Genomic DNA, 26,013 nt, shown 5'->3' with positions numbered 1-26,013 from the left:
CTGATATTTTCTCACGCTTAAATGACTGGTCGAAAGGTCAGTACTCAACAGATAATAGAAACTGTAAAACTGTAAAAGTTATACAAAATTCATCATTAGAAGCCTTGTTATAATGAAACTTTATGCAACAGGCTTTCATGACTGTTATCTTGTCTCAAATAATACCATGATACTAGTAGAAGGTGAGATTATTACAAATGATTCAATTGAATAAGTGATCCTGGCTTAACAAAGATTACTTTAAAATTTATTGCAGAATTATTTTTTAAAAGAGATGCAATCGTATAGCCCTTTCATGCTTTATGAACTACTTTCCTACTAGCGCTTAGTTTGTATTCAAATGTATTTTGTTTGTGTTGATTAGCTTGAAGCTTAATTTGTGCATGGCAAGAGTTTTTTAAATTAGCTGCTATTAATTCTCAGTTACATATACATTATTTCCTATGCTCTTGGTGTAAATATTATGAAGTGTGTGTTCACTGCTTAAAAAAAAAGAAGAAAAGAAAAAACACCTGCAAAATGTTGGAAATGTTAACACGACATGAATAATATAAAGAAAACAAATCTATTGATTTCACTGAAAACCAAACATCTGTTTGTACATGTTGTAAGCAAAAACTAAATATACACATATTTCTTATCTTCATATATTGAAATAATCCATTATTTCTTTGGGTTGGACTCATTTGAATTGAAACAAAACAAAAACTTATTAAAACAGTTGAAATTTAATGCATTTAGATTTTGATATGAAAACACATTACATAAGGGTGATAATTTTTATTAAAATTTCAGTTAGATAGAAAAATCTCCCTTTGTATACAATATTTCTGTATTAAAAAATATTTGAACACAAGTGGATATGTTACTCTTCACTACAATAATAATTTGTTTTTAATTATTGTTAGATGTTTGTTGTTTACACTATGATCTCAAATTTTCTTTCTTTTTGTTTCTTTGATTTTTTATGTTTCTTTTTCATTTTGGCCCAGTATTACTTATTGTACAGCAATTATGATGCATTTAGAAAACAGCAGGAAAGTAATGCAGACAAGTTAGAGGAGGTCAGACATTTCAGAGTTACATTATCACTAACTTCTATAATACATTATGGAAAATAAGGTCGCAATACACTTATCAAATCTCAAGTTTTTGTTCAGCTATAAAAATAAATATTTAACAAATGAGTGATAATGGTATATAAATTGTTTCATACAATTGTCAAGGTTTAAATTCAAAGGAGAAGAGGAGGGATGTTTTTGATTATCTTGAAGCAAAAAATTGCCACATATATTGTTTGCAAGATACACATTTTTCAGAAAAAGAAGAAATATCAATAAAAAATCTATGGGGAGGAGACTGTATTTTCAATTCCTTTGCAACAAACAAAAGAGGGTAGCAATACTTTTTATCAAAAACTTTGAATACAAGATACATAGAATAAAAAAAGATGATCAAGGGAATCTGTTAGGAATTGATATTGAAACTGAAGGAAAAAGATTAACTTTAATAAGCTTATATGGTCCAAATAAAGATTCACCTGAATTTTATTCTAGAGTTAGTGACACAATAGAAAACTTGAACAACCAATCAGTTATAATAACTGGAGATTATAATTTAGTCCAAAACCAAAATCTTGATACTTATAATTATCAAAATGTAAATAACCCGAAAGCCAAAGAGAAAGTTTTAGATATAATAGAAAATTATGATTTAACAGATCCCTATAGGAAACTGTACCCTGAACTAACAAAATTTACATGGAGAAAAAATAATCCCATTAAACAAGCAAGATTGGATATCTTCTTAATATCACAAGGCCTTAATCAACATGTACATGATGTACACTTTTTTAACAGTTATAGATCTGATCACCCCCAATAATGTTACATTTAAAGATGAATAACTTTATAATTGGTAAAGGTCTATGGAAATTTAACAATTCACTTTTACATGACATTGAATATTCAGCTGCTGTTAAAGAGACTATAAATAAGGTAAAAGAACAATATGCATCACTAGTATACAACAGAGAAACATTAGAAAAGATAAATGACTTAGAAATTCAATATACTATAAATGATCAACTCTTTTTAGAAACTTTACTAACAGAAATTAGAGGAAAATCAATTTCATATGCTTCTTTTAGGAAGAAACAAAAAGATAAAAAAGAAAGAATATTATCAGAAGATATTAAAAAACTAGAAGAACAAATCTTGTCAGAAGAAATCTTTACTGAAATTGAAAAAAAGAAAACTGATCTAAAAGTATTAAGGCAAGAAAAAATGAGGGGATCCTACATCAGATCCAAAATGCAATGGATAGAAGAAGGAGAAAAACCTTCAAACTTTTTTATAAATTTAGAAACCAAACATTTTATAAATAAAACTATTCCAAAATTAGTCAATGAAAAAGGGGACACTATCAGTGAGCAAGATAAAATATTAAAGGAGGCAAACAATTATTACAAAGGCTATATACCAAAACAGAAAGCTTGAATAATGTTAACCTTAATTCTGAAATCCCTTATACTGATATTAAAAAACTAAATAATACCATGAAAGAATCTTTAGAGGGTGAAATTACTTATAATGAATTAACTTCAGCTTTGCGAAAAATGAAATATGAAAAAAGCCCTGGGTCAGACTTTCACAAATGAATTTTTCAATTTTTTTTGGATAGATATAGGAAAATTTGTATTTCGCTCTATAATTAATGGTTACAAAAAGGGGGAATTATCTATTACTCAAAGACAAGGTATTATAACCTGTATACCAAAGGGAGATAAACCAAGACAGTTCATAAAAAACTGGCGACCAATAAGTTTACTAAATACCACATATAAATTAGCATCAAGCTGCATAGCTGAGCGTATAAAATAAGTTCTACCTCAAATTATAAACAGTGATCAGACCGGTTTCATTCCTGGTAGATTTATAGGGGAAAATATTCGTCTTATTTATGATATTTTATTTCATACAGAACTTAATGATTTACCAGGACTGCTCCTTCTCATAGATTTTGAAAAAGCTTTTGATTCTGCATCATGGAATTTCATTGAAAATGTTTTAGACTTTTTCAATTTTGGCCCCTCTATAAAACACTGGATAAGAACCTTTTACAAAAATATAAGTTCTGCAGTTTCTCAAAATTGTTTTTTATCTGAATTCTTTGAAATTCAAAGAGGTTGTCGACAAGGGGATCCTTTATCACCTTATACATTTCTTTTATGTGCAGAAATACTTGGAATATTAATTAGAAAAAAATAAAGAAATAAAGCGAATTAAAATAGATGATACCGAATATTTGATCTCTCAATATGCTGATGACACTTCAATTATTCTTGACGGTACACCAGAATCTCTCGATGCATCTCTCCGCCTATTACATAAATATGCTGAAATGTCTGGTCTCCATATGAACTTAGACAAGACAAAGGTGGTGTGGATAGGGAAGAAAAAATATAGTCAAGACACCATGTGTGTAAAGTGGGGATTGGAATGGGGTTCCAGTAGGTTTAAACTACTTGGAATAAACTTTTCGGTCAATTTGCAAGAAATGGAATCTTTGAACTATTATCCTATAAAATAAAAGAAATTGAAAATATAATTAATATTTGGTCTAAACAAACACTTACTCCAGTGGGAAAGATAACAATTATCAAGACACTAATTATTTCAAAATTAAATCATCTGTTTTTAACATTACAAGCACCATGCTATACTACTCTTTAACAACTTATTCATACAATATATTCATTTATTTGGGAAAACAAGCCTGACAAGATTAAAAGAGAAATATTATGTCTGGAATATAAATTTGGGGGGCTGAAAATGCTAGATATTGAAGAACATATTAAAGGGTTAAAACTAACGTGGGTCCGACGGTTGCTAAAAAACAATACAAAAATCAAAAAGCTAATAGAACGCACAGAAAATATTAATATTGAAAAACTAGTATTTCTAGGTCCACCAAACAGATGTAAAAACCCCTTTTGGAAAGAGGTTTTTCAAGCATGGACAGAAATGCAAAATAAACTTATACCAAAAAATGAAGAAGAATTTTTAACAGACTCACTTTGGAATAATGGAAGTATTAAAATAGGTAACGCATCTGTTTTCTATAAAGACTGGGCTGATAATGGTATTTTGTTGAATAATGATCTGGTAGATAATGAGGGTAAATTAATGTCTTTTGAGCAATGCAAAAATATTTATGAAAATAAATCTAACTTTCTAGTTTATAATGGGGTTATATCAGCAATAAAATCATACCAAAATTCTCTTAAACATAATATCTCTATAGACAATCTTTATAAAATTCATGGACCAATTATTCCAAATAACATAAGAACATTTTTTTATCAAATAAAGGGTCAAAAGATATGTATAATGTTTTATTAGAAAAAAAATAGTACAATGCCTAGCTGTGAAGATAAATGGTCTCTAAGATTAAACAAAAAATTTGATAGGTAAAAAGTGCATAATATGTCTTTCTACACCACAAAAAGCTCTAAACTTCATTGGTTCCAATACAGAATAGTACACAGAATCATAGGCACAAATGAGTTTTTATTCAAAATTAAGATAAAACAAACAGATAAATGTACTTTCTGTAATGAAGCTATTGAAGATATTGAGCACATATTTTGGTCATGCTATAAAATTTCAGATTTATGGATTGAACTTGGTGATTGGATTTATAACCAAACACAAATATTAATACCATTTAATATAGATATTATTTTATTTGGAAATTTAAGTACCAGTAACAAAGGAAATAATATGATAAAAAACTTAATAATACTCCTTACAAAATTCTATATTTATAGAACAAAACTCTGTGAAAATAAGGTAAATTTTACAGGACTTAAAAATTACCTCAAAGAATCTCTGGCACTAGAAAAGAATATATTTTTTAAAAGAAACCCTTTTCATATGGCCAATATCTGCTGGGACCCCTGGCTTTCAATATTAGAAGAATAATGTTTTATTATACAAAAAATAGGTACATTGTGTACCAGAACTACTTTCACTTACACATCTTTACCTTATCCACATCACCACCTATGTTATGATTTAATACTATTATATGTTGGTTTATATGTATGCTTGATGTTTTGTTTATGTTTATGACTACATTTATGTTCCTCTTAGTTATTGCCTGTACGAAAATAACTGAAAAAAAATCCTTTGCAAGCTGTATTATGAATGCTGTAAGTAAGATATATCTTTTTGTTTTTTGTTTTTTGTTTTTTGTTTTTTGCTTTTTCCAAAATTCCAAATTTCTGTGATTTTTATTTATTATTCTTTTATGTTTCTATTCTATTCAAATATATGGATCATTCTATATTGATAATGTATTAGTTGGATATATTATAATTTATAAATTTATATATTACAGATAAAATAAACTAACAAGTACTAACCAAATTGATTATATACCACTAACGGTTAACGAGGCCTGGATAAGGTACCGGTATTTGATGTATCCACTAACAAATGTCAAAACTATCAATAAAGTATGGTTTACTAAAAAAAAAAAAAAAAAAAAAAAAATAAATAAATATTGTAATGTGATGTTTATTGTTGTAATTATCAATTATGTCAATTAATTGTTAGTAATTTGTATGCCCTTCATGGACCCTGTAATTTGAGGAATATAATATTCTATTCTATATTCTTTTCTGTTCTATGTTGTCAGTTATTTTTGTCTTGCTCGTCAAAAATTGCTTTGACTAGAATTCCTTTCAGTCGGTCTAATTACGGCTTTGTGGGTTGGTTATGTATATCAAAACGTTGTAAAAGTTTAAAAATAAATTCGTATAACTCATTAAAGCGTATTTCATCAAGTTCATAGATCGCAGAATGCGCCAGTTTTTTATTTGTTAATCTTATACGTTCTACGTCATCCCCAAAAGTAATATTACATTTTTCTATACGCGCCCAATCTCCTCCCCAACCATTACTTGGTATGTGTTTATTACATCTCCTGTGCTGCGGGTAAAGCTATGTTATATCACATTTATATCTTTTACGTTCGAAATTCGGTACGTCTAACTTGATATACTACAGATACTGTTAAGTCTGCCTCATATCTTGACTTACATCTAGAAATTGACAATGATGGTCGGTTGATAACAAAACTTAACGACAAAAGAGATGATTTCAGCTTCCCAATTGTGAACTTTCCATTTCTATGTAACAACATTCCAGCAGCGCCTGCATACGGAGTATATATCTCCCAATTGATACGATATTCCCGGACTTGTATTTCCTATCATGATTTCCTTGATAGAGGATTGCTGCTCACAAGGAAGCTATTAAACCAAGAGTTTCAAATGGTGAAGTTGAAATCACCCCTTCGTAAATTTTACGGACGCCATCACGAGTTGGTTGACCATTATGGAATAACCGTTTCACAGATGATATCGGATATGTTCCTTATGTCGTAACTACAATACCATTCCCTTTTCACGAATGTGACCTACCGAATTAGACTATTTACCGGATTTGTAATAACATAAGCAACACGACGGGTGCCACATGTGGAGCAGGATCTGCTTACTCTTCCGGAGCTCCTGAGATCACCCCCAGTTTTTGATGGGGTTCGTGTTGCTAAGTCTTTAGTTTTCTATGTTGTGTCATCTGTACTATTATTTGTCTGTTTGTCTTTCTATTTTTGGCCATGGCGTTGTCAGTTTGTTTTCGATCTATGAGTTTGACTGTCCCTCTGGTATCTTTCGTTCCTCTTTTGAGGAGATCATACAAAACATCGGCCAAAATATTCAAAACTATTCTTCCCATTCTTGAAAAATTAAACTCCTCCTTGGAAAACCGAAAAAGGAAAGAAAATATGACTGTTGATTTTATTTGACTCTGGGTTTTCCTCATAAAATGAGGTGTATTTTATATATGACTCATACCGATCTTTACTGTTAGTTTTTCTCAGATAATTGGAGGTTTACTGGGTTATGAAATATCAATCTTACTTGTATTCTCTAAATGAATACTAGTATTGTAATGTGTGATTTGTATTGCACAGAATAGTTTGTTTGCCAAAAAAAGAAGAAAAAAAAAGAATAGAAATAAAATCTGAAAAAAAACCGGAGAATTATCTCTTTACTCTTTATGCATGAAACATAATGAATATTTTGCTGTCATAGAATCATATGTGAATGAAAAAAACAAGAAACAAGTCTCAGTTCTTTTAATGCCTTAAAATTTATTTTGTTTTTAAGCGTTTAGTGCATGATTTATTTTCTTTCTCAGATAGTCAATGTCTACCATTTGGGGATCAGTTATTTGCTATGATGCAAAGAAAAATTTGCCAACTGTGTAGATTGTCAGTATTGTGATATGAGATCCGTATCAGTCGCATAGAAATGTTCATGTTGTATTGTACACCGGCTATTGACAGAATGCAATTGTATTAATTATTGTCATAGTTATCAGTTGATGGGAGGAACTCGATCTTGAATCTCCCGCCGTTAGATTTTCAAACAGTTTTTACAGTGTTTTTCTGTGTTGTTGTATGATTTGCGGTCTATAATTTGTTTACAGAATATATAAACTGTACACAAATTCGTAATTGACCAACACATGCATTATTTGATATGTCGTAGACTCATAAAATAGTTACAAATATATTGATTCTTTCTTGTGCATTCCACCTGACTTTAAATAATATTTAGTCAGGTTTGATTTATCTACTCCTTGTGTATGTCTAAACCCGTAGTCAAGGGGTTAGAACCCACTCCTCCTCCCTCCTAGAAAACTCATCTTTTGAAACTAAAATGAAGTATCAGAGACTTTTAAAATTTTGTTACGCATTTACATTGTTTTGAAAATTACTGCTTTTAAATTATAAACCTTTCGGCATAAATTGATTTAACACACGTACAAATTGAAGGATGGAATATTCATTAACCATATTCATTAGGTATACACATACTGTGGATTCATTAATATTCGTTGGATACCAATTTTCGTGGATTTCGTGGGTACAGTGGAAACACGAATTTAAATGTTCAACGAATTTCAAGTTTTTTAAAGGAATGTATGCAGACTTTGCCAAAACAACGAAATCAAATATCCACGAAAATGCTAGTTTTCCACAATCCACGAAAATTGGAACCCACGAAAATAAATGAATCCACAGTAATTGCTAATTTATTGCATTCATTTTATTTAGGTATTTGACTTTGCAAACATTGAACATCGGTTGAAGAAATTTTCTGTTTAATTCTCAATATAAAGTTCTTCCTAAAGTCACTAAAATATTTAAAGAGAAATTGTTTCAGTGAATGATGGATATTTATTTATCAATGTCCACTGGCAAATATTTAGGGGGAGAATTTGTTTTATCTAAGACTAGCTATACAATAAATAGAAACAAAGGAACATGGTATATCTTGGTATCAAATTATAATATAATGTTTGAAATAATCTAAAAATGGCAGGACAACATGACAGCCTATTTTAAATATAAAGATATAAAAATACCATCACGTCATCGACATCAAATATTTTAAAAATGGCGTAGTAGTATTTTTTCAAATAAGAAGGAAAAAATATTTAAAAATCAATATATAATTTTTGACAAAAAAAAACCGCTACAAAAATTGAAAATGCTCAATTCTTACGTGTAGGAAAATATAACAATACAAACTTTCCTCCATTCTTTTTTAATATTGAGTTTCAATGATTAGTTATAAAAATGTTAAAATAAACAAAATTTCAATTAATTTTATTGTCCCTGTCCTGAAGTGGTAATATCAGAAACTGTACACATTGTTTATTATCATCTGTTCTGTTAACAAACTCAGTTTTTGTTTTAATTAAGTAATAAGTAATATTATCTGTCCCTTATCAGCATGAGATGAAAGAATTACAGCTCTAACTAACCATTTTATAATTGAGAGAAGATATGAAATTTTCACTCTAAAGAGTTTAGATGTAAGACTAAATAGGGTCAAAGGATTATACATCAATTTATGTATAAATGAACATATTTTATGCACAACGAGATTCAACATTTAAAAACAGGAATTCCCCACAGTTTAAACATCGATACATTATATTTGTATTTCAAGACATAAAATTGAAAATGGAAATGGGGAATATGTCAAAGAGACAACAACCCGACCAAAGAGCAGACAACAGCCGAAGCTCACCAATAGGTCTTCAACGCAGCGAGAAAATCCCGCACCCGGAGGTGGTCCTCAACTGGCCCCTAAATAAAATTGTGTACTAGGTCAGTGAAAATGGACGTCATACTAAACTCCAAAACATATAAATGAACTATAATTAAAAAACATACAAGTCTTAAAAAGACCAGAGGATCCTGACTTAGGACAGGCACAAAAATGCGGCGGGGTTAAGCATGTTTTGTGAGATCTCAACCCTCCGCCTATACCTCTAGCCAATGTAGAATAAAGAAACACATAGCAATACGCACAGAAAAACTCAGTTTAAAAGGAGCCCGAGTCCGATGTCAAAATAGGTAACAAAAGAAACTAAGCAGAATGACAATGATACATAAATGAATAAAGGACTACAAGCAGTTACTGACATGCCAGCTCCAGACCTCAATTAAACGAATTAGAAAATGAGGAAACATAGGAAAATGAGAGCTTGTTATACACATTTCTAATTTGATTTTAATTCACAAGAAAAGTCTAAGAAAGACAACTCTACTTTGATCAATATTTCAATTAAATTATGAAATTTCATAATATTATGGTATTTCCTATTGCCTCGACTGATTAAACAGTACAAATTTTACCGTACCAGCTGCAAATTTCGACAATTAATGTCTCTTAAGTGATGCTGGAGATCAAACTATTTGAAAATCCAAAGCCTAAAACAAATGTTAATGAGCTGATTAAATTTAAAAAGACAGAAGTATAGCCAAATCCGTACAAGGAATAAGAACTATACGAGGGAAATGCATGCCTTAATTTAAATGATTTCTAAAATTTGAACACCAAATTTTAATTTATTGTATTGTATTGTATTGTTTTGTATTGTATTGTACAGAAAAGGCTTGTTTGGCCTTACATTGGTTTATCTACAGTCCTTTTCGATGTATGTTGGTGTTTGCTTTTGTTGTAGTTCAGTAGTTCCGTTGTTTTCCTCTATAGTTGATGTTTTTCCCTCGGTTTTAGTTTTCTATGTTGTGGTTTGTATACTGTTGCTTGAATATTGATCGTTTTTCGATTTTTGCTATTGCATTGTCAGTTTTTTTTTTCGATTTGTGTTTTCAAATATCACTTTGGTATCTTTCGCCTTTATTGTTTTTTCTCGACAAACTCCTGTATGAAGTATGTCTCATAGGAATCAAGTTCAAGTCGGCAAGACGAGGAACTCAGTTAATTCTATTAGAAATGCATATTTTCTGTTGACAAACACTGTCTTCGTGAAATGAAACACTACAGATGACAAAATTTTAAAATACATTATAAATTAACATTTAATTTTTTTTGTTACTTTATAAAACTAATCAAAGACGCTAAGTCTTATGATGAAGTACGCTAGACACATGTTTTTTCAATGCAGTAGAAGACTCATTAGTAGCACTCGAATCTTAAAGATAAGAGACAAAATATTTACAAAAAAAGCACATATTCCAAGAATATCTTTCTAGACTTCTTTATTTAGAATCAATATTATAGAAGAGAATGTCCATGATTTCTTTTGCAAGCTGAATAATTTTAGGATTTGATTAATTTCTTGTAGCTCTCTTTATTTTTAATTACTGTCTGTATCCCTTAAGCACTTGGATAGGAGAAAATCCCTTTGACATGCATAAATACCACTTGCATGCCTGTACAACGCATGTAACTGGTAAACATTTTTTTGCCACCTTTCCATATAAAGAAATGGGTCTATATTCTATTTTTTGAAACTTAGATATATATTGTTTTCAATTTAGACTAATATATATATATATATATATATATTGTATATATAAGTACGTCTGAACTAATGACAACTCTACAACAGATTTATCCATCGGATCTCTAGCAGTGATGGTGATACATGGCTGTGTACATTCTGTATATACAACTCGTCTAAACATCAGCCTAACAATGTAAGATCTGTTAAATTGCTTTCGCAAATTTTTTGTTCTTCCCTCGCCGGGATTCGAACTCATGCTATTGAGATATCGAGACAACACCGGCTACACTATTCCAGCGCGCTAGACATCTCGGCCACCTAGACTGTAGTTGTAACACAGTACATTGTATATTAGGCTTGAAGATGTAATTGCTTGCAGATTAGCTAAATTATCTGTCGTAAGGGATCGTAAGATGCAGTCACAGAAATAATCATATGATAAGTACGTCTAAACAAGTGACAACTCTACGGCCGATCCATCCACTGGATCACCAGTAAAGGTGATACACGGCTGAAAACACATATATATATGCTCACACAAAACAGAATTTCTGAACCACCAATCCAATGCATCAAGACCCTGATTTCCTTCCATATTTGAACACAGTCTCTCCCATCTGGTTGATTAGTAAACCAGAGTGCGCTATCAATCTTTTGCTGAGAAACATCCAATAGGAAAACGCCATTTTTTTGGAAAACCACCTACATACACGTTACCTGTAAAAACACGAAACAGAAATATCTGCATAGCATATTTTAGAGCTAGTTAACGAATAGTTCATTCTGTATCGAGTGTTGTTTTCAATTGCTTTCAACTTCGGAATTCATTTGACCTTTCAACTGTCTTGATACGATCACTACTGCAAAGTCTTGCGTAGCATGAAAGTGCGTATTGCGTACCATTTTATAATTATGGTACCTTTGATTAGTATGATTTACTACTTCTTTTAATTCACAGAACCTTAAAGTTTGTATAACTGAGGACCTGCTTGGTTTCAAACCAATATTCATACATACAATATAAATGTTGTTACTTAGTGAGTCCTGTCAGAATGTTGTTACTTAGTGAGTCCTGTCAGAATGTTGTTACTTAGTGAGTCCTGTCAGAATGTTGTTACTTAGTGAGTCCAGTCAGAAAAATTTTAACATTTGGTAAGTCTAACAATGTTAGTAGACCTTATGTCGAATAAATTGTAAAATATTTACTAGACCTAATGTAGGATAAATTGCATGTTTATTACATCAAAGATAAATTGCAGAATTTTAAGTTTTAGGGAAACAGTATGAAAATAAAAAATAAAAAGATCTGGTATTATTGCCAGTGAGACAACTCTCCACCAGAGACAAAATGACAAAGAAGTTAACTACTGTAGATCACCGTACCCCCTTCAACAATCAACAAAACCAATACCGCATAGTCAGCGATAAAATGCCCCGAAATGACAAATGTATAACAATTCAAACGAGAAAACTAAATGTCTGATTTATGTACAAAACAATGAACGAGAAACCAACTAACGACAACCACTGAATTACAGACTCCTGACTTGGGAAAGGCACATACAGAAACTAGTTTGCTGGCGCCAAACCCTCCCCCTAACCTGGGACAGTGGTGTACCAGTACAACATAAGAAAAACTATAAAAATCAGTTGAAAACGTCTTAACTCATCAGATCGATACAAAGCAGTAAAACGTCTAACAAAAACACAGACCGAACGTGACAGGGCATTTATACGTCCCCACAACAATAAAAAAAACACTACGTACAGATCTGAAAGTACTCGCAGTTATTCACAAACAGTTCATAGCGAATAACAACTAATTTTAGAAAACCATGCATCTTAGACTAAAATATCAATCAGGACACATTCAACAGCCAATGAATTTAGTGTTCAGACGAAATAACAGGCAGAGAAAAACATGACCTTGTGCAATGTCAAGATACAGGTATCTACAGATTGTAAAGCCACGAATGAGCATTTCTCTAATTTGCATGCTGTTTTCATATTTCTCGGTGTGAGAAAATATTACTCATCTCTAGAGAAAACTTTGTTCATGGCAAATAACTAGTCGAAATTCAATTATGATGTCAAATTTTCTCTGTTTCTCGTTATAAATTTCCTATTGTGACGTCATGAAAAAATGCTAACCATGCCTGATGATATCAATTAAAAAGAACACAACATCCTGCAAATCTTTGCAATGAAAAGATAAACTTTGTTTAGATTTAGTCTAAATATCATTAGAGAAAGAGATTCAACCACTATATCTTTTGTATAACGATATTTCTCCATTCTCAACAGTTAAATTTTAAATGTTAAAAAAGCTCAGTAAGCCTCGCTTTTTAAATTTCAAACTTTAACTGTCTCGAGTGCAGAAATATCTCAACGCACATGATGCAGTGTGGAATCTACATATGTATAAAACAATAATATTTAGTTTGATTTTAATTTACTGATAACAAAATCAATATTTATTCCAATAAAAACAATATCTAAAGATATAATTACAGTATTGATTTGGTTATCTTTTAAAATAACCTTATTCAAAGGATTGATAAGTTTACCCGGATCGTATCTAAATTTCAGATTTCGGCAAACAACATCTCCGTAAAAATTAAGATGTGCTATCCCATTTGAAATAAGTTTTCTATAGGTACATCCAAACTTCCAAATCAAAGCTTAGTATCTGTGGTAGAATTTAGTAAAGGTTTTAAAAATTAGAATAACAAAAATAATGAACTCCAGGGAAAATTCAAAACGAAAAGTCCCTTATCAAATTGCAAATCAAAAGCTCAAACACACGAAACAAATGGAAAACAACTGTCATAGTCCTGACTTGGTATAGGCATTTTGTTATGTAGAAACTGGTAGAAACTGGTGGATTAAACCTATTATAGCTAGCTAAACCTCTTATTTGTAGGACAGTCGCATGAAATTCCATTATATTGACAACAATGTGTGAAGAAAACAAACAAACATAACAGGTATAAATGTCAAAAATAGAGATACAGCAGTCAACATTGTGTTATAATCTTAATCATTATAAAAACAAACAAATATGTCAACAAAGAAAAACAAAATGGCATATAGACAAACCGCATAAGCAAGAATGAAAGTTACTTAATGAAATTTAGGGAATATAGGAAACGAAAAATCAACCCTATTGTCGTAATTTTTGTGTAGAATTTCCCGTGTACAACTAAAATAGCTAAATATAGGAAAGTGCAGTTTTTACCGTTTATATTTGATTTATCTAAAGTAAGTTCCTTTAAGTCATTTTCGGTAGCATATTTAGAAAATTCATAATTATCTAACGAAGCAGTAATATCATCGGTAAGTGTTGTTGAATTTATCAATTAAATGCAGTTTAGACGGGTCTTTGCTTAGTTTGGCCATAAACTGTGATTCATAACAGTACAAGAACATGGGAGCAATTTGTGTCCATAGGAATACCTACAACCTGTCGATAAACTTTATTGGAGATTTCGTATGTTAAGTTATCGGAATTCCAATGGGTTCGCTTGTCACCATCGTATGGTGTTTATATATCTCAACTTGTTCGATTCGCTCGTGTATGTAACAACGTATTTGATTTTAACGAACGAAATCTATGTATTACTGAAAAATTATTACACCAGGGTTTTCGATATTACAAACGAGTCAAAATATTTACCAAAATTTTATCATCGTTACAAGGACATAATTCGTAAATATAAATCAACATGCAGACATTTTACACGTTCAGGTATTTCACATCCAATCTTTTATGGTAACATTCTTTACAAAGCACAAAAAATGTCGGCATTCACATCAAAAGCTAACCAAACCTTTAAACAGACTTAATAAGAAGGGATATAGTTACAATACTGTTGTCAGGTCATTAAAGATGGCATATTTTTGTTTCAATATTGATTCACTCATGGGGTTTTTGCATCGGAAATAAACACATTTATTCTAAAACCAGTTGTTGGCATGATACGGGTTATGTTCTTCTCATATATTTTATGATGGTATGATACTAAACCCCTAACGGAGGGATTGTGCTTGATTTTCATATGATGAAGACATAGTCTCTCAATCATTTTAATTGAGGTCTGGAGCTGGCATGTCAATAACTGCTAGTAGTCCTATGTTAATTTATGTATCATTGTCATTTTGCTTAGTTTCTTTTGTTACCTATTCTAACATCGGACTCGGACTTCTTTCAAATTGAGTTTTACTGTGCGTATTGCTGTGTGTTTGTTTTTTCTACATTGGCTAGAGGTATAGGTGAAGGGTTCAGTCAGAAGTCTCTTTGTTAGTCTTGTATGATTTTTAAATATTAGTTCATTTATATGTTTCGGAGTTTAATATGACGTCCATTATCACTGATCTAGTACACATTTTTGTTTAATGGCCAGCTGAAGCACGCCTCCGGGTGTGGGATTTTCTCGCTGTGTTAAATACCCATTGGTGGCCTTCGGCTGTATTCTGCTCTTTGGTCGGATTGATGTCTCTTTGACACATTCCCCATTTCCATTATCAATTTTTATCTATTGCAGAAACGTACAAAACTGTTATCAAGGAGAACATTAACAGCTTCAATCATCTCATCACACCTCCAGTAAGTATATCCAGCATATTAATCTTTCTCATTAGAGAAGAAGGCTTTAAAGATATTTGCAATCAGATTGATCAAAAGACCATATGATCAAATCAACAATAATAATAAAATAAAACATCTTGTATGCAGGATCTGCTTACACTTCCAGACCACATGCGATCACCCCAGTGTTTGTGGAGTTAGTGTTGCTAAGTCTCTAGTTTTCTGTGTTTGTTTTGTAGACCGAGGTTTTTTTTTTTCGTTTTTTTTTTTGCTATGGCATTGTCAATTTGTCTTGGTAGCTTACGCCTCTCCTTTTATAAATTAAACAATATTTTTAAACCGATATCAGGAATGTTTATCACACCAGATGACCTGTAAATTGATGCATGTTTACTAGATCTGGTGAATTGTAAGCTGTTTATTAGACCTAATCTCTGGTAAATTGTTAAATGCGTGTTACACTGAATCCTGTTTAACTGTTGAATGTGTTTCAATTGAAATTTGTAGAATATTTATTAAATCAAAGATCTAGTAAATTGTAAAATGGTTCTTAGTAAGATAGTTAGATAGTTGTATCAGCACTTCAATGAAGTAAACTAGAAACCGAGTTAAGCTAATGTCAGATTTTGTTGCCAAACTTTCTGATTCAAGTTTCAAGGTAGTTTGATGCAAATAAGATATGACATCCTACTGTTTATTCTCCACATTAGACATCATATATATTAATTTCAAGGTTAAGTTATCGTTAAGATGTCTTTAGTTTGATTTTGACTTAGAATGTTTAAGTGATATGAAGATGCAATTTGATGAAAATATCATATCCAGATAACAAGAGACTTTGGGTTCTTGATTTGGTGATCCCCTTAAAATTATGTCAGGATAACAGGAGACTATAGTTTCTTAATTCAGTGAGCACATTAAAAATTATGTCAGGATGACGGAGACCTTGGTTTGTTTTAATTAGTTATCACCTTTATAATTATGTCAGGATAACAGGAGACCTTTGTTTCTTGATTCAGTAATTACAGTAAATGCTGTGTCTGGATAGGAGGATGACTTGTGTTCTTGATTCGGTGGTCACCGTGAAAGAGTTCTATTTTTTTTACTATAATGATTAGCAAAGCTTGGATGAGAGCATGTTACAAGATATTTTTTGTCAGCTGCCAAAGTTCATCAAACCACTGTCGACTTTGTCACCATAATATTTCGTCTGGGTGAAGACGGCTGGAAAAGTCATTTTTGTACAGGGAGGCTGCAGACTGAATTCTCGTCGTCTCCAGATCCTCTAACTATATAAATATTCACCAGCAATAATAAATAATACTTAATTTTAAACAGTTTAATTATGCAAACAGATAGATTCACTTCAATAAAAATTAAACTTTGTTCACTACATGTTTATCTTTATTGGTCGTGTAGGTTTATACGTTCAACACTGATAATATTACGATTTTTATAGATTTATTACGTAGATCTAAATTTAATTTTATTTTATCTCCATATTTAAAAAAAGATGATCTATTAAACAACGAACTGAAATCTCGCAAAGGTTTGTTTATTGCATTATTGTTAAAAATGCATGGAATTTTATGTTATTAGGTTTATAAGGCCTCAAACAACTGTTGTGAATATTTTTTTGTTGAAGCTCAGGAAAAAGAAGAAAAAGAACATTCGCTTTTTTTCTAAAGATATTTAATCAAGAAGCATTGACCTTCACTTCATTATATCTAGCCATTTTTTAAAGTCACCTTCGTTTATTTACACTTTGCATACACATTTTGGAAATATGTTGACTCATCTTATGACATAATAGTGGCGAAAACATATAAAGGTCGTCCAATACGGGCCATAAAACAGAGCCAAAAACAACAACAACTGCATTAACCACATAATCTAATGTGATATAAAGGTCGTCTAATACGGACCATACAACAGAGTCAACAACATCAGCAACTACATTAACCACATCATCTTATGTGATATAAAGGTCGTCTAATACGGACCATACAACAGAGTCAACAACACCAGCAACAACATTAACCACATCATCTAATGTTATATAAAGATCGTTCAGTACGGACCATACAAAGAGCAAACAACATCATCAACAACAACAACAACTATATCAACCACAATATCTAATGTTATTTAAATGCAACCATTGCTCAGTTTTTTGCAAAATTGAAGATAAAATGTAAATTCACATTAAAATTATCTAAACGCCAAAGTTTTTATCGGGATAAGTCGTATATGTCAACTCACATCTGTTTGTCAGGTAATGTTCCATCAAAGTTTGATTTTCATAATGACAATTGCCCTCCAGCTTTGTTGTTTTAAGTTTTAAAGTTTTTAAAGACTAAATCAGTGTGGTTTTTAATATGATTATTTGTATTAACTGACAAAAGTTGGCTAATATGAATATATTAATTTCTGAAGTAAGGAGAATGCTGCAATTAAACGGATAGATCTCTTGGGAATCTCAAACAGATATGTTTGAAGTACTCCCTCGGAAAATATGGTTGCCCATTATATATTCCTCTAATTATTCACATCATCTGAGGTTTTGATGATCAATATGTATTGCTATTCACTTATCATACTACATCAGGTCGATTTACTTATATTTTGGTCATACCTAGAAGGCAGAATGTTCCATACAAAAAAAAACATGATTGCTGGTAGATTGGCTGCCTCTCCTTTTGGCTCCAATAAATAACAAGGGTGACTCAGATACCCGTATGTTACAAAGGTGAGTACCAGCCTATATTGCTGTGTGCAAAATGACTTATGAAACCTCTTTCCAAATTGGTAACTTCTCTTTTATAAGCAATCACATTAACTCAAAATCGATTGATGTATTCATCTATCAGTTATCTAAATTAGGATTTTAATTATCAGTTGTCAGTTTTTAAACACTACATTAGTATGATATTCAATATAATTATTTTAATTTACTCACTAGTTGGCAGATATAAATATATTAATTTCTGAAATAAGGCGAATGCTGCAAGCAAAACTGATAGATCTTTTGTGAATATCAAACAGATATGTATGAAGTTTAATTAAAAACTGACTGTTTACAAAACTAGGATTTTTTCGCATTACTTGATTAACTTATCAGAACTTTGGGTCCTTAAAGCTTTTCAACTTTGACTTTATTTGGCCCTTTTAACTTTTTTGATTCGAGCGTCACCGAAGAGTCGTTTGTAGACGAAACGTCTGGCTCACAAACCCTGGTATCCAAGCAGATGTGTTTCTTGTTTGAAGTGCCTTTCCTTTCCCAAATATAAGTATATAAGTTTTTCCTGTATTGATATAGATGAAATTCGAATACTTTTACTGCAAAGAACTTAGCGGCAATTCAGAGATAGGACACGGATACCAAGATATATTAGAATATCCTGCACTAGAAAAACAAAAGGAAATTGTATTTACCCCTATATTTTTCATGTCATTAAAATGTATTCAAATCTATGGGATGTGAGCTGGTTCCTATTTCACAGAGAGAAAACATGGTTTACTTATTGGTTAAAATTAGATTTAACTGAATTTGAATAGCTTCGAGTATTCATAGATCGGTACTTTGTGATTTTGTCTATTTGTTGTTGTTCTTCGTGCCGATCTGATAAGTCAAGTCTTTCCCAACTGACTTATACATTTTGTATTTATGTTCTGATGCTATACCACCGTCCTAGATTTAAGGAAATGGGTTTGCGCTCATAAACATACTTAACCCCGCCACATACCCAGGGTGGCTGATCCTACTCTACAGTTCTTTGATTCAGTGGTTGTCGTCGGTTACTCAGCCATATTTGATTTTTGTTCATCATTTATAAATAAGTCAGAACATTTGTTTTCTAATTCGAAATATTTGACATTTTGTCATGCCGGTATTAGTGTTAATCTTTGTTGAAGACTGTTCAGTTGGAACGTAATTAGTCGATGTCGACTATATGTCGTCGATATCGTCGATATCGACATATTAAAACAGACTAGGAAAAGCTATATGTTATATATGCATAACTGTAGCAGTCAGACATTTGGAACATAATTCGTCGATATCGACTCGATGTCATCGATATCGTCGATATCGACATCTTTAAACATAAAAATCAGGAGAAACTAATTTGTCTGTATAGATAACTGTAGAAGATAGACATTTATAACTTAACGTGTCAATATTGACTCGATGTCGTCGATATCGTCGTTATCGACATCCTAAATAGACGAACCAGGAGAAACTAAATTGTCTATATACATAACTGTAGCAGATATATATTTGGATCATGATTTGTCGATATTAACTCGATGATGTCGTTGATGTCGACATCTTAAAACAGACGAACCAGGAGAAACTAATTTATCTTATAGATAACTGTAGTAAATAGATATTTGTAATATAATTTGTAGATATCGACACTATAAATAGTCGAACCCGGAGAAACTAAATTGTTTATATAGATAACCGTAGCAGATAGACATTTGGATCATAATTTGTCGATATCGACTTGATATCGTCGATGTCATCGATATCGAAACTACATCGTGTCTTTGACATACCTCGACTAAACCACATTTCCTTGTTATCTTTTATTGGATTTCTCACCTCACCAATGATAGCTCACCCCTACCATACCATGTATTAATTGTATATCTTGTTTGATAGCATTGAACAGTACACATTTTACTGCACCAGCTGCGAATTTCGACAATTAACGTCTCTTTAGTGATGCTGGATGTCAAACTATTTGAAAATCCAAAACCTAATACAAACGTTGAAGAACTGCTCAAATATAAAAAGACAGAAATATAGAGGAGGTATAGCCAAATCCGTGCAAGGAATAAGAACTACACGAAGGAGATGTTGTCCTTATTCTAAATGATTTCTAAAATTTATAACAACAAATTTCAATTGTATTGTTTTGTATTGTATTGTATTGTATTGTATTGTATTGTATTGTATTGTATTGTATTGTATTGTATTGTATTGTATTGTATTGTATTGTATTGTATTGTATTGTATTGTATTGTATTGTATTGTATTGTATTGTATTGAACAGAAAAGGCTTGTTTGATCTTTTTATTGGTTAATGTGACTATCAACATATTTAAGATATGTTTATTTCTACAGATAATGTTTATGTTTATAAAAGAATTTCATTACAGATTTATATAAATAGTATGATAATTATAATAAGAAAGATAACAATAGAATCTTTATTTTCAGAAGAAAGCACAGTCAATCAGACCTTTGGCCTTCTACGTTTACATGTAGTCTGATGCCATTTTGAAAGCCAATAATACAAAAACAGAACAACTGTAAATAAGCTAAAACATTTGAATACACAAAAGCATATTTATAGTACATGTAGACAAAATACAATTTTTAAACGATAAGCTTAACAATTTTAAAATTAAAATTAAATTATCTGCTTATCCTTCCGGAGAACCTGCAAACGTATAAAGAAGAGTTATCAATAAGACGTTATACAATGTTTAAGAGTATAAATTATTATCAATTGCAGCTCAGCAGACACGGTAGAGTGGTATCATGAACGGATCGAAGACTATTATGATTAAGTTCGAAACCCAAAGCTTATACATTTGTGAAAGATAAACATTTTGTAAGTTAACAGTAAGAATATAAAATATATTTTTTTAAATGGGTTCTTGAGAAATAATCTCCAGCTAGAATAATAGAATAGCGTCAGAGAAATGGGTTTGTTATGAGATATTTACAGAAACGTAGTCTTCATAGAAGCACGGTAGACTTTTTCGCCCCAATCCAAATGAGCAAAAAGTAAAATAATAAAAATACCGAAAATTAAATCTGAAAGTCCCTAATCTAATGGCAAAATTAAAAGTTCAAACAAATCAAACGAATGGATAACAACTGTCATATCCCTGACTTGCGAAAAGTAATTAATAAAATTGGAGTACAATCTACAGTTCCTTTTTACATCAATAAAGGCAACAGTAGTAAACCGCTGTTCGAAATTCATCAATCGATTGAGTTAAAACAAATCCGGGTTACAAACTAAAACTGAGGGAAACACATCAAATATAAGAGGAGAACAAAGACACAACAGAAACACTATAATGCAACACACTCAGAAACGAACTATAAGATAACAATAACCATTTTCCTGACTTGGTACAGGACATCAAAATATTCTTACAAGACAGTTCATTGGACTAATTTGACTTTATTTCATATTTCATTGATGGACAAGTATGTGTGTATATCGAGAGAGATATAAACTCGAAGACAAACAATCCGATGCTTAACGAATTAAATATAAAATGCATTAACCACTGATTCGAGCATTATCCATTTCTTATGTACTGTAAATTCAGCTGCAATTCCTCCAAAGTCTTAACATGAATTCTTATGAAAAAAGGATTGTAAATATAGCCAGCTTATAATAAAGAAGATCTATCACTATAGTATTATGTTAAAAATTTGCCTTCAACATTTCATTGTAAAAGCTCTCAATATTACTTTTCTTGTTGGATCAGTATGGAAAGGTAATCAAAGGTCTATATCACATGTCTCACACGAGTTCTTGTCTTACAGTTATCAAAAAGTTTTAAAAACATCAACAATTTTTTGAGGTTATTGCCCTTTGACAGCTAAAATAGGTGCATTGACGAGTGACATTAGAACGCTAAAAATATGGTATAGATATAAATTAAAAATTAATGATATATGTCAGTTAGGCAGCAGCCCAACAGCTAAATTAACCAAATCACTTCTAGAGAACGCAACACAATTAAACATAAGAATGGTGTGTATACAATATGTGAAGTTCTAACTCGTTCCGTGTCTATTTAAGTTGTGAATGAATTCAAGAGACACATTAAACGCTCTGCCATAAACCCTCACTTCTCTAATTAACATCTTTATATTATGCGCAAGATTCCAATATCATAATTTGCATTACATGATCAACGATCCCAGAACATGCGAATAAAGATGATTTTTTTTTTCATATGATACAATCTTTTTAAATACACTTTTTTAAGGTTTGCAGATGTTATTTCCGTCGTTACTTTTTAATATATATATATAAATTGAAAACAACGTTCAAACCTATGATTGCGTTCGATAAGAACCGCAATTTTTATACGTGTGTATGTAAAACCAATTGCTTGGTAGATGGGTCTAAATACAGCACAAACAATATTTTCCAAAAGACCAAAAAAGTGAAAAGTATATTTTAACAAAACGCATTTGACTAACAGATCGAAAAAGTGATGTTCTTAAACTGCCATTGACGATTGCCAAATAAATTGATCACCAGATATAACATGGATCTTATATTTGATTTAATACCAAACAGAAAACAATAAACTTGCAGAGAAGATTGTATACCGCAAACATGAGGTGCAAAAATTTGTACACCATATCCGGATTTCGACAATTAATGTCTCTTCAGTGATGTTAGGGATCGAAACGGTATTTGGAAGGCCATAGAATTTACCTCAATTTAGGATAGGCTCTTGAATTTTAAAGAGTCGAAATAGGATAAACGGATCATATAAACCTGAAGGAAAGTATAATACAAGCCCAAACGAAAAAATATAAACGAATCTAAATTTAAAACAACGTTCAAACCTATGATTGCGTTGGATAAAAACCGCATTTTTTCTACGTGTGCATGTAAAACAAATTTATTGGTAGAGGGGTCTAAATACAGCACAAACAACATTTTCCAAAAGACCAAAAAAGTGAAAAGTATATTTTAACAAAACGCATTTGACTAACAGGTCGAAATTTATATATATTACCTGTACATTAATGCATTTGACAGATATGGTCCGAGCATAGCATATATTACTTTTTAGTGACCACCCGACTGGACATGAAACTGAAAGATAAGTCTGATCATATGATCTTTAATTTCATATTATGTGAAATTATATAGTTTTAAATACATTCAAAACTTCATTATTATTTGTGTCATATATGTGTATGGTAACGTTATTTTTTTTTATTCGACATCAAATGAAAATTACACGTTATAAATTTCGTTTTTCAGAATTGTTTTTTTTTTTTGTTTTTTTTTTTTTTATTTATCTATTTACCTATCTTTAAATTTATACTCATAGATGCATGATGCATAGATGCATGAATATGAAGCATAAGGAGTTATAAGAGCACACTCATTATTAAGTGACTCAACACATTAAAACTCGACATGGTTAACAAATCTTAACAGGTCTTTGAATATTAAGTTACTTATTTCAAACAGTGTTTCACTTGTCGCTATATGATAAATGAATTTATATCCTCCAAGTACTAGTATGTATTAATTTTTCATGTATACGTGATGCATTTTATAGACCAAATCACATTTTGATCGTCAAACCATGGAGGTAGCAGTTTCCATAGGAAAGATTGATTAATATTGATTGTGATGGCAATAAAATTAAGGGATGTTTTTCTTAAAGGAGATAGGTGCACAAGAACTAAGGATCCTGGCATGATTGGTGCGGGGACATGTTTCTAATCGATAGAACCCACCTTAAACCTGAAAAACCAATAAATCCAATTGATATATTTTTTTTACAGCAAAATGCATTGAGTGTGTAGGTAAAGGTAATATATTTGGTTAGCTTGCTTGCTAGCTGAACCGTGAAATCATTATTAGGTTTGGTATACTACCCTCCTTTCGGAGTAGTCTAGTCCTACAGACATATAGATTGGTTATCTGTCGGACTATTCTACTCTTAAAGGAGGGTAGTATACCTAACTTAATAATGACTTCACAGTTAAGCTAGCAAGCAAGCTAACCAAAGAAATTACCTTTACCTACACACTCAAGCATTTTGCTGTAAGTGTTGTTTTGTTCTTTAGCATACAATAAATTGTTATGATACACATATCTAAAAAGAGACCTTCTTTCTATTTTTCGATATGTTTATTAAATGCTTCAGAACTAACCAACACTTACTAGTCAGATAAAATATTTTATAAAAAAAAATAAGGGGTAATCCAAATTCATTAGTCGAAAACTGCAATGCAAAAATAACTTTTGACCTTTTAACTTACGCCTTTTAAAAGGTCTCTTGTTATTGTCCCCATCTGATCACATCCAGCATTGCTACTGTAAAATAGGCATGTGTTCCCTATCACTTTGAACATATCACAACCATTTATTTTATTGCACATTATACTTCCATATGTAACTGTGGCACAATTATTCGTTAGAATAGCTTTCTTGATGAACGAAACATCTTCCGGTTGTTGACCTTTCGAGTAGTACTGTTCAAAAGCAATGCTTCCCATTACATTTATCAGTAAAATTTAATATGTCTCCGCGAGTACTTTCATGATTTCGACGATCTGTCTCATATCTAAATAACATAATATTGAAATGCTGAAATAATATTTTAAACTGTACTATGAACATTAATAATTGAAACATGAAGAAGAATATTTCAAACAACATGTTTATGATACTATTTAAAATTGATGACTTTGTCAAATTTCAATTCCTTGAGTACATGCATTATGTTAATAAAATGACTAGCCTCGTTCAGTGCAAAGAACAAAAACTGTGTGTAATATAATTTAGAATTATTTTTAAAAAGTAATACGTTTTCAGTGACAAATGGCATATAGGATACAGTTATTGAATAAAATTTAAAAACTAAGATTTTCAAAATTCATAATAAAAAATTGCAGTAAAAAATCATTCGACCGAAGATAGAAAGACACCACCATGGCAAATAGAAATAATAAGTGAAAGGACATACAACAGAACACATAACAAGACAAAGATCACTAAATATTTAGCAACGCGAACATTAAAAATTATAAATGAAGCAGTTAGGCATAAATACTCAATTAACTCGTTATTCAACAAATTACATATACCTTAGTTTACACTATATATGTTTGCAGCCCTCAAAAAAGTACACATTTTACGAATCTTATAACAAGAGATAAAATTTAAATCAACTTTTCTATCATAACTGTATTTGTTGTTCTAGATTTTTACATGAAATCGTTTGTGTGTCAAAGATGGTTGTAACGATTCGTTGAGTATAATAATCGATTCCTTCTATGAAACTGAAAAAACTTATCAAAGACACAAGGGTTACAGCTAAGGTAAATCTATTTTCCTGGGGTGAATAATCCTTAGTTTTTTTTGAAATAGTTAATTTATAAATATAACCATATCAATGATTAGTCGTGTCAATACACAAATGCTAACAACTGAGCTATATGCATTTGTAAACCATTAGATTATTGTGGATTAAACCTGAAGAGTACAATGCTCATTTTTGGTATCCATTTCAATTCATAACGAATATATACACTTTAAATGGCTGATCTATAATTCAAAAGTGGGTTTGTTGACAAGAACTATATGAATGAACATGAAGTGACAATTTGTCATTTTCGCCTTCATATTCTATACAAAAATCTGAAATACATACGTTTTCATGGAGGTTCGAATAGTTTTCAGACGGTACTAGCTATCAAGGTTTGAAGCAGACCCGATAAATATTTAT

This window comes from Mytilus californianus, unplaced genomic scaffold, assembly GCF_021869535.1.
Source record: "Mytilus californianus isolate M0D057914Y unplaced genomic scaffold, xbMytCali1.0.p SCAF_11, whole genome shotgun sequence".
Taxonomy (NCBI): Eukaryota; Metazoa; Mollusca; class Bivalvia; order Mytilida; family Mytilidae; genus Mytilus; species Mytilus californianus.
The sequence above is the reverse complement of the archived record's forward strand: the minus strand, read 5'-3'. Positions refer to the sequence as shown.